The sequence below is a fragment of the Galeopterus variegatus genome, unplaced genomic scaffold (genome assembly GCF_000696425.1).
Source record: "Galeopterus variegatus unplaced genomic scaffold, G_variegatus-3.0.2 Scaffold19757, whole genome shotgun sequence".
Classification (NCBI taxonomy): Eukaryota; Metazoa; Chordata; class Mammalia; order Dermoptera; family Cynocephalidae; genus Galeopterus; species Galeopterus variegatus.
The window spans coordinates 1-11,818 of NW_007745868.1; the positions used below are offsets into that span (position 1 = coordinate 1).

At 38.7% G+C, this 11,818-nt stretch overlaps 1 pseudogene; it reads right to left on the reverse strand.

The window, feature by feature from the left end:
- Positions 1-5,502: 5,502 nt before the first annotated feature.
- Positions 5,503-6,603, reverse strand: LOC103583115 (annotated as a pseudogene).
- Positions 6,604-11,818: the final 5,215 nt, after the last annotated feature.

Consider the following 11,818-nt stretch of genomic DNA (forward strand, 5'->3'; position numbering starts at 1 on the left):
ATATTAGGTTGACAGAGTACTTTAGAAAATATTCTTTAGGGGCCGGCCCGGTGGCGTACTGGATAGTGCGCCGCTTGGGAAGCGCAGCAGCGCTCCCGCCCGAGGGTTCGGATCCCACATACAGACCGGTTCCCGCTCACTGGCTGAGCGAGGCGCGGGAGCAACACCGAGGGTTGCGATCCCGTTGCCGGTCCCGGTCCGGGGGCAACACTGAGGGTTGTAATCCGTTGCCGGACACGGAAAAAGACAAAAAAAAAAGAAAATATTCTTTACTATTTTGAAAAGATAGGGGGAGTTTAAAATGAAATACTCATCCAGAGTACAGAGGCAAAGACCTTCCAGTTTCTTATTTTTACCCCTAGATATGGTTAAAGTTAGGTGAGGCAGATCCCTGTGTTTTTTTTAGGAACAGATCACACTTAATGATTAGTCAGGGCACAGTCTGGTCTTATGGTTACCAATTTAGGTGAAGTCAGATTAACCCAGGCTGTAGAGCCTGGGATTAACCATGGCCCAGAAGACCCTAGAGATCAGGAACCAGGGAAAAGATTAGGAAAGGTCTTCATCTCAGCTTTCAGTAAACCCGAGGGAACAGGGGTTGGGTTAGTGGAGCACTTCTGGAGCACCATAAAGCCTTTCTAGCTTCCCTAACCAAGAAGAGTGTAGCCAAATTTATCAAAGCCCGATCTTTCAGTTTCATTTTCATTCTTACTCTACATTCCACCCCATTTAAGAGAGAAAGTTGAGTACTGTTTTGCGAGATTCCATGATATCTAGCAGTTTTTTCAACACTGTAGTTGATCCTTTATAGATCTGTTGAGAATATTGATTCAATATTATGAACAATCTAATAAAGTTAAAAAAAACAAAAACAGAAGACTATTGTTAAGTAGGACCAGATTCAGAGGAGAGCTGTGAGGGTGACAGGGGACTTAAAATTATGATATATGAGGACCAGTAAAGTATCATCTAGAAAGTAATAGCTCTCTTTAAATAGTTGAAGGATTGTTCCTTGGAAAAGAGATTAAATTCATTTTTTGCTTTCCTAAAGTCAAGAAAAAAAAATCAATAGAGTTTACTCAAAATAAGAAAGAACTTTTTTTTTTTTTTAAATTTTATTTATTTTTGACTTGTAAGGGGATCGCAACCCTCAGCACGGTGTGGTCTGCACCACACTCAGCCAGTGAGTGCACCGGCCATCCCTATATAGGACCTGAACCCACGGCCTCAGTGCTCCCAGCGCCACACTCTCCCGAGTGAGCCACGGGGCCGGCCCAGAAAGAACTTTCTAATACCACCATTATCTGAAAATGGAATGAGTTGCTTTAGTAGATAATGAGTTCCCAGGCATTGAGTTTGTTCAACCACAAGGTCCACAGGTATTCGTGCAGGATGTTTTAGAGGTAATTGATGCAGCAGAAGGAGGAGTTGGGTTAGAAAATTTCTAATGTTCGGGCCGGCCCAGTGGCGCACTGGAGAGTGCACCGCATGGGAGCGCAGCAGCGCTCCCGCCGACGGTTCGGATCCCATGTGGAGACCGGTTCCCGCTCACTGGCTGAGTGTGGTGCGTGCACAACACCGAGGGTTGCGATCCCATTACCGGTCAGTAAAAAAGACAAAAAGGAAAAAAAAAAAAAAAAGAAAATTTCTAATGTTCTCCTAGCCCTATGTTCTATGAAATACATTTGTAATTAGGTTTTTCCTTTCCCATAAAGGAAATATAATATAATAAAATTAAACAGAATAGTTGTATTTTTAAAATTTAATTAAAGGGTTCTATATATTTTTTTAAAAACTTTATCTCAGTGGAAGCACTAAAATTATTTCAGAGCTTTCTTTCAAATAAATGTATCAAATCCTGTATATTCACACAAGTGTTATCCTTTGAATCCTTTCACTGAGAGCCTGTTCTTAATCCAGAATGAAATTTATCTTGAGGGGGCCGGCCCGGTGGCGCACTGGATAGTGCGCCGCTTGGGAAGCGCAGCGGCGCTCCCGCCGGAGGGTTCGGATCCCACATACAGACCGGTTCCCGCTCACTGGCTGAGCGAGGCGCGGGAGCAACACCGAGGNCTCGAACCTGTTGTTGCTTGTTTGTCATTGTAGGTTCGTTGTTGAAAGATTTATTCGTTTTCTCTTGCTCTTGGAAATGCAAATAGTACTCTGGTATCACAGCGCACACTTCTCAGGGTCGCGCTGTCTCCTGGCACGGCCGCTCCAGACCCGTCGCCATCTTAAAGCCGGGATTTTTTTTTTTTAAGTTAAAAATAGGTGTCCTATCACTGGCTTTCAAACTTTAGCCTCAGAATCACTTGGAGGGCTGGATAAAACACACGTTGCATCCACAAAGTTCTAATTCACTGGGCCTGCATATTAATCTTGTATCCTGCAACCTTGAGAAAAATCACTTAGTTCCAGGAGCTTTTTTATGAAATTTCTTGTGATTTTCTATGGAGATAATTATGTCATCTGTGAGTAGAGACCATTTTATTTCTCCCTTTCCAATCTGCATCCCCTTTATTTCTTTCTCATGCCTTATTTCACTAGTTAGCATGTATGATGTTGAATAAGAATGGTGATAGCAGACATCCTCGCCTTCTTAGAGGGAAAGTATTCAGTTTTTCACCATTAAGTATGATGCCAGCTGTAGGTTTTTTGGGTTTTTTTAATAGATGCCCTTTATCAGGTTAAGGAGTTTCCCTTCTATTTCAAGTTTACTGAGAGTTTTTACAATAAATGGATACTAAATTTTTCAGATGTTTTTTCTGTATCTATTAAAATGATCACATTTTTTCTTTAGTCTGTTAATTTTATTCTATTAATTTTTTAGTCTATTAATTTAGTTTTTCTTTAGTCTATTAATTTTTCTTTCTTTTTTTTGTCCTTTTTGAGACCGGCCGCTCCATGCTCAGCCAGTGAGCGCTGTGAGCGCACTGGTCATCCCTATATAGGATCTGAACCTGCAGCAGGAGTGCTGCTGCGCTCCCAGCGCTGCACTCTCCCGAGTGCGCCACAGGCTCGGCCCTTAATTTTTCTTTAATATGTCAAATTACATTGATTGTCAAATGTTAAAAAATACTTGCATTCTTGGGAAAACTCTACATAGTTATCATGTGTTATCCTTTTTAAATATTGCTGGGTTCGACATGCTAATGTTATATTAAACATTTTTCATATGTGTTTATAAGGGATATTGGTCTGTAGTTTTCTTTTCTTGCAGTGTAATGTCTATCTGGTTTGGTATCACATGGGTGGGCTCTGGCTTAACTGTTGCTCTGCTGGCTTGAGGCAATCATTGCTCTGGAAAAGTCAGCATACAAATGAAGGCTTGGCCCTCCACTTGCCATCCTAAACAAGAGCTGAAATTAGAGACTCATTTTCCAGGCATACATTCTATCATCACCAGGAAGAGATAAAGTTATCTCTTTCCCAATGTTTGCACTGTTCTGTTTTCTTATCTTACTGATTTTGCTAAAACATCCATAATATTGGAAAGAAACAGTAATAATAGTCATCACTGTCTTACACTAGATTTTCATAAATACAGCTTTATCATCTCATAGCTTAGATTGTTTACTGGGGTTTTGTTTTTGTTTCCACAAATAGTTTTAAATGTCCAAGTAATTTCTTTACATTCCTACTTTACTTTTATTTTTTAATTAGGAGTGGCTGCTGAATTTTATCAAATATTTTCTCTGCACCTACTGATGTGATCATATGGCTTGCTGATAAGTTTCCTGACATGAAACTTTTTAAATTCTTAAAACATACCTACTTGCACCATATTATTGTTCGGTCCACTGGTGAATTCTATTTGCTAACATTTTACTAAATATTTTAACACCTATATTCATACATGAGATTAAGCTACATTTTCTTCTCTTTTTTGTATAATGTCAAGATCTGGTATTAAGATTATATAGGCTTCATGAAATTTATCAGGGTATATAGTACTTATAACATTGGAATCACTTGTCATTTAAAGGTTGTCAAGAATTCAAGCTCTGAATACATGTGCTCCTGATGTGCTTTTTCTCTTTTTAAATTGTAAAAAATTGAGACATAGAGAACAAGAATGGAGAGGTCACCCTCAAAAGGTACAAAGCCTCAATTAGACAGGGGAATAGGGTTTTTTTCTTTGAGATATATTGCACCGCATGGTGAATATAGTAAGTAACAATGTATCGTACATTTTGAAATCACTAAGAGTAAATTTCAAATGTTCTCACCACACAAAAAAATGGTATTTGAGGTGAAGGATATGTTGATTAGCTTGATCTAATTATTCAACATTGTATTTATAAATCATGATAGCACTTTTTACCCCATAAATACATACAACTATAATTTGTCAATTCACAATTTTAGAAAATAAAGCTTAAAAAAAAGAACAAGGTACTTACAATCAGCTTTGAATTTTGACATTTTGCCATTTTTCCTTCCCTTTTTCTTTTTTTTTTAAAGATGACCGGTAAGGGGATCTTAACCCTTGACTTGGTGTTGTCAGCACCACGCTCAGCCAGTGAGCGAACCGGCCATCCCTATATGGGATCCGAACCCTTGGCCTTGGTGTTATCAGCACCACACTCTCCCGAGTGAGCCACGGGCCGGCCCTCCTTCCCTTTTTCAAATGAACAAAACATTAGAGATATAGTTGAAGCCGCCTAGGTATCCTTCCTTCATTCAATCACCTTTCCTTCCCCAAAGCAGCCACTATCTCAATTCATGCAAGTTTTAAAATATTTTTTTCAATGTCTTTATTTTTATTCAACTATAGGCAAACAGAATTAACATGATATTTGGCAACTCCAGACCAGCTTTTCTTATACCAATGAAGAGTGATCAATTTAACAGGCACAGACTTAAGGATTCTGTCACCTAGCATTGCTGCCTGTCTAGACAGTCATGCCTCAACAACAGCAAAACCACTCTCCCTAATGCTTTTTCCAGTATAGCTCTTTAAAGGAGCCAGAGTGGTATAATAACATCTATTACACCATCCAAAATGTACCATGTTGGAGTTTAGCTGCAACGCCGGCCTCTGGTTGTCTTGGTGAAAGACAGCACCATGAAAACATGTCTCAGAAAATGACATTGTGTACGACTCTGGACTCAGGAACACAAAGGCAGAGGGAATGAATCCCTTTTTTTTAAAGACCTCCCTTAAAGATTCTTTTTCTTTAAAGATGTTTTACTCTTTTACTGTAAACCTGGTCTTTTTACCTGGATTTTTTCTTCTTTAAATTCTGGGTTCTTACATTCATATTAACAATTTGATGGCCCCATCACAGTACCAAAATATCCCCCAAAACGGAGTTCAAATTTGACGAAAACATAAACTGGGGTGTGTGACTATCTAGAATTTTGAAAGACAGGCAGCAGGAAAGGTCACGCCAAGCTACTGTGTGAATGGGGTTAGGAAAGAGGAGAAATCTACATGCAACGCTGAACTTGAGAACACTGCTCAGGCATCTGGGACAGTTTATGTCTCCAAGCTTTCCCTTACTTCCCAGACAGCTGCTCATATAGTTTGGGCACACAGTCATCCCATTCAGCCTGGTAACACAAGCTGGCCATCGGGGGTCCCAGCTCATACTTTTTGTGGAAGGACGCCACCTTGAATTTGCCATGGTGGTCTTCAGATCAGTTGCTGAGAATAGGGTTGTCGCACTTCAGCAGCCTGTCCTGCTCATAAACCAGCCAGACGTAGCAGTGGAGGACTATGCCCTTGGGAGGCCCAGAGCCCACGTAATCAGAGAGGATGGTGCCACTGCTGATGTTGCTGCCCTTCATGTTGACCACCAGAAAATGGTGCCATTCCCTGTATTTGGGATCCTTCCTGCTGGGAGCATCTGGGTCTGTCAGGACCAAGGTGTAGAGCTTACCTGGATCAAGACCATACCACTCAATACTTGTAGGTCTGTTCTTAACCTGGGTGGGAATAATCTCATGTAAAATAATCTAGAAAATAATCTAAGTGATTCATTTTCAGAAATGACTTATCTGAGAGTGTTTTAACTGATTCAGGCCCAGCCCAAAAGTTGTTTGACTGGTGCAGCCCATTCCTGGAAGGCCTCTGAACAGACAGAGCTCTCCTTGAGATGGTAATTAGTTACTAGTCCCCATTGTTTTCTTCATTCCCTGGTGTTTCTCCTTTCACAGAGCATTAGCAGGCCTTTTTCATGAGCTTGTCCTGAGCCCCCAGACAAAGAAATTTCTTACAAGAGGGTAATAAATCTGTGTAATCTTAGGTATCATCTGGGAAGATTGTGCACCCCATAGTACTCTCAGCCAATGAGGAACTGTGGGGAGGGACTTGCGCAAGAGGGAATAAAGTGCTTGCTACAGCCCTTTTCCATGTGCCTGCCCTTCAGACACCCAAACCTTATGACGCCATAATTAAAGTCTTGCTTCACTGTACCTCGTGTCTCCATGTCCATCCTTTGGCATTGGGTGGGTGACGGCATTTCTCACAGGTGTCAGCACTTTGCCCAGCTCATCTACCACCACCCTGCTGCAGGTGACTTGCAGTAGGTGCTGCAGCCACTCCTCCACTTCCTGCTGGCTCAAGGGTCTGGACCACTTGCTGAGGTCCACCTGCATGGCGGTGCCGAGTGGGGCGTTCAGCCAGGAGTAGTGCGGGATGCAGGATGCGGGCAGGAAGCAGCTTCTTGGAGCCATCCGCCAACTAACTGGACACGGCACAGGACAGTGACCACGCGAGCACGTCTTAAAATATTTTTAATTATGGGCCGGCCCGGTGGCGCACTGCGCTAGTGCGCCGCTTGGGAAGCGCGGAGGCGCTCCCGCCGAGGGTTCGGATCCCACATACAGACCGGTTCCCGCTCACTGGCTGAGCGAGGCGCAGGGGCAACACCGTGGGTTGCGATCCCGTTGCCGGTCCCGGTCCGGTACGGGGGCAACACTGAGGGTTGCGATCCGTTGCCGGACACGGAAAAAAAAAGACAAAAAAAAAAAAAATTTTTTTAATTATATGCTTGTATCCATGTGAAATACAGTTTTACAAGTAATAAAATTTTATTTTTATTTTATTTTTTATTTTTTTTTCAAGTAATAAAATTTTATAGGTGGTTATTGTGTTATGTATTCTCTTGAAAATTATTTTGCTCAATATTATATTTTTTATATTTAGCTACTTTGATATGCAACAGTTCTAGTTTACTTAATTATTGTATAATATCTCATTGTATAAATTCTACCACAATTTATCCATTCACCCACTGATTAACATTTGGGTTGACCCAATCTTTTTCTATTATAAGCAATGCTGCATTGTATGTTCTTGGATACCTTCTTGTCCCGGTATTAAGAAAAAAAGAATTAAACCACCTTGCTATAACTTCTATAATAACTGACCTATGCAATTTTTCTATTTTTTTCTTGGGTGCATCTTGGATTTATATTTTGTTTAGGAGTAATCTATTACTCATGATTTAAAACTTGTTATTAATGTTAAAGAAAAAATCTAGATGGTGGGTATTACGAATGTTCTCAGCAAGTCTTTCAACTTCGCTCTGTATTTGAAATTTTTCATACTAAAATCCTGGGAAAAATTTGTTGTCAAAGTTGCACATCATATAATGTTATAATTCTTTTACTTTTTTCCAGAGCATGGCTATGTTTCTTTTTTTATTTTAACATTAACTTGTACATTTTTGTGGAGTACAGTGTGCTGTTTCAATATGAGCACATACTACACAATGATTCACTTAGGATAGATACATAGTTTTGTACCACTTCTCCTCCCCTGTTCCATCCATGGCAGTGCTTCATTTCCAATTCTTTCCTTTATCTATTTTTCCCTCTTGTTTTTTTTTGTCAGGTTCATTAATCATTTTTCAGACAGCCAAAAATAGAATTTATTTATCCTACCATATTTATGCTTGGAATTTTTAATCAATTTCAGTTATCTTTATTAATTCCCTCTTCCTTTCATTGTTATTTTCCTAATTTTTTTTTCTTTTTTTTTGGGGGGGGGGGTGGCTGACCATATTTTCCTAATTTCTTAAGGTGAGTACTAAATTCCTTTTAGTTACTATTCATTAATAATGGAGATATTTTAGGCTATAAATTTTCTTCCAGGTACAACTTTTACAATGACCCACAGGTTTTGTTATAATGTCTTCTCTTTTTCATTGCTTTTAGTTTATAATTTCAATTTTTAATTTTTAAAATTTTTTGGCAGCTGGCCAGTACAGGGATCAAATCCTGGCCCTTGGTGTTATCAGCACCATGCTCTATCCAACTGAACTAACCAGCCAGCCCTGATTTTTTTCTTGATTCAAAATTTACCTAGGATTGTGATTATTTCTGTTCTCCAATTAGTTTAGAATCTTTTGGTTATTCATTTATTTATTTCCAACTTTATTGAGTAATGCAGCATATAAAATCTCTCTTCTTTAACTTAAGGTTTTCTTTGGGTCACATATATGATCAACTTTTTTAGTGACTTGTAGACATATAAAAATGTTTCCTTTTTTTTTGGCATCTGGACTGAAATGTATATTTCATATATGAAGAATATAAAGTTCTATATATCTATCAAATGAAGTTTGTGCATTATATTAAATTCCTCTATAACCATTTTTCATGTACTAAATCTGTCCTATTATGAAAGAAATGCACCTGAAATTTCCCAATACAATTTTATGTTTCTCTTTCTAAAACAATCTATTAGAGGTTCTGAGTCTAAATTATTAGACAAAATATTTTTGGTGTCTACAAGTCTTTGATACATCTTCTTAAAGTATGAAGTATATAATTTCATAATATCCTGGCTAATGTTTTAACCTTAACTTCCTTTTTCTTTGATGGATATTAACATTGCCACTCCTGCTTTTTCTTTGCTTGTTTATACCTTTACCTTTCTTTATAACTCTTTTAAGTAAACAACACATGTGGGTTTTGTCTTTCAATTCCATCTGACAGTCTAAGTTTTTTAATAAGCAAATGCAACATGACTACACTTGTTATAGCAAATGATATATTTAATTTTACTCCTTCCATCTTATTTTATGTTATTTATATTACTTTGTTGTTTCCTTTTCTATTATTAACTAAGAGGCATCATATTTTTTCCTTTTTAACAGTGGTTAGCCTCCCTTTCCTGACACTCAAAAATCAGACATATTTCCACTATGAGAAAATAAGTTATCCATTAGTTCTCCTTACTGCATCTAGCACTCCCACCACCAAAAATAAACAAATCGCTTCAATAATTTAAAATACTAATACTTCTGTTTTTTTTTTTTTTGTTTTACCATAATACATATATGAGACAGGTAGAAGACTTAATCCTACACTGTCTACTCTTCATACAACTGCCACTCCCCCTCCAACACTTGGGTTTTGCTAAACTGGTATAGAATTAAAAGTAATAGGGCCAGCCCATGGCTCACTTGGGAGAATGTGGTGCTGATAACAACAAAGCCATGAATTCGGATTCCCATATAGGGATGGCTGGTTAGCTCACTGGGTGAGCGTGGTGCTGACAACACCAATTCAAGGGTTAAGATCCCCTTACCGGTCATCTATTAAAAATAAATAAATAAATAAATAAATTATTATTATGTTTCCTCCTACATTTAGTATCTTCGAGCAGTAGAGTCTTTACTTAGCACTTTTATCAAATATTTCATCCATTCAATGTCTACATACGTAAGTTACCTAGATCTATTATATTCTTTTTAACTGTCACATAGTTTTTTTGTGCTGTGATCTTTGTATATCCATGAATACCTTTTTTGCCCTGGCTGGTTGAAGATTCTTGGGTGATACAGCCTTTTCCCCTGTCTGTAGTCCACCATCTTCTAGCTTCTAGCATTGAAAGTAAGAAGTCAGATAGAAGTACGACTCTTTTTTCTTGGTGAGTCTAGTTATTTACCAGGTTTTACCTAGATGTCTACTTTTAGATGCTACTTGTACTGATTATCCAGGCTACTACTTCAAGCCTGAAAAGCAACTATTCTCTTCCCCTCTTGTGGGTCCTTGATTTACTCAGAGGTACACTGGGGTACCTTATGTAATGACAATCCCATGAATGATGCAGGTACAGCAGTCTATCCCCTGAGAGTCAGCTCTACACCAACAACGTAGACACTGAAGAAGGTTTTTTGCTCCCTATCCTCCTAGACTGCAAAAGCTCAATCTTTCTCCTACTCTCTAGACTAAAAATGACTCAGCCCACCAGGCTTTCAGCTCCCCTCACACTTTTGAGGGTACAGCACCAGTCAAGAAGACCAGCAGGTCTGTGTCAGGGACTGAATGCTTGTGTTCCCCCCACTCCCCCCCGGCCGCCCAGTTCATATGTTAAATACCCAACTCCCAGTGTGACTACATTTGGAGATAAGGCCTTCATCAAGGTAATTAAGAATAAATGATGTCATAAGGGTGGGGCTCTAATCCAATAGGATTACTGTCTTTATAAGAAGAGACAATAGGAAGCTCTCTCCCCAGCCCTCACCTCTCCACCCACCCCACCAGCAAGCCAGGAAGAGAGCCCTCACCAGAAACTGACCTTGATCTGGCACTTATAGCCCCCAGAACTTTGAGAAAAGATGTTCAACATCACTAGCCATTAGGGAAATGCAAATCAAAACCACAATGAGATACAACTTTGCGCCCATTAGGATGACCATTATTGGAATAAATAACAAGTGTTGGCAAGGACATGGAGAAATTGGAAACCTTGTACATTGTTGGTGGAAATGTTAAATGGTGCAGCCACTGTGGAAAGCAGCCTGGTAGTTCCTTACAACCTTAAACACAGAATTACCATATGCTCTAGCAATTCTATTTCTGAGTATATACCCAAAAGAATTGAATGCAGAAACACAAATAGATATTTGTACACCATGTTCAAAGCAGTATTCACAGCAGCCAAAAGGTAGAAACAGATAAATGGATAAACAAAATGTGGTATATACATACAATGGAATACTGTTTAAGTTAAAAAGAAATGAAATTATGATACATGCTACAACATGGATTAATCTTGAAAACACCATGCTAAGTGAAAAAACCTAGACAAAAGGACAAACATTGTTTGATTCCATTTATATGAGATATCTAGAATAAGCAAATTCACAGAAACAGAAAGTGGAATAGTGGTTACCAGGAGGAGTTAGGAAGAGTTACTGTTAATGGGGTACAGAGTTACTGTTTGGGATGATGAAAAAGTTCTGGAGATGTATAGTGCTGATAGTTGTAAAACAATGTGAATGTACTTAATGCCAATGGATTGTACACTTACAGTGGTTAAAATGGTAAAATTGTTATGTAAATTATGCCACAATAAAAAAAATTCAAAAAAGTTAAGGAACTCAAAGAACAAAAGCAAGGTATGCTAAATTTGTAAGACGCCTGGAAACAAGTAGAGCGTTTATGCTTTTCTATTTAGCCTAAGAGTAACAAGTCCTAAATGTCCTTATAATTAGATATTAGTCATCCACTTGTGCCAGATCAGCAGATCTGATCTGAAAAAAAATGAAGAAATTTTGATGCCTTCTGATTAAATTAGTAGAATACAAATCTTTCATGTGCCAAACTAAGCTATCCTCACTTAATCCTTTGATCCTACAGAACAAAAGTAGTCAGCATTAGGAGTAAACAACTTTCCAAAATTACAACTACTGTCTAAGATGTATTGCTAAAGGTAAAGTCCACTAAAAAGGTAGACAGATATTCAAAAGTCCACTTCTAATTCATCTAGCAGAAAGTAAACCTGTCACTACAAATCACTCCTGAGAGAAATTAGCGAGGATACAAGAAGATGGAAAGACATCCCATGCTCCTGGAT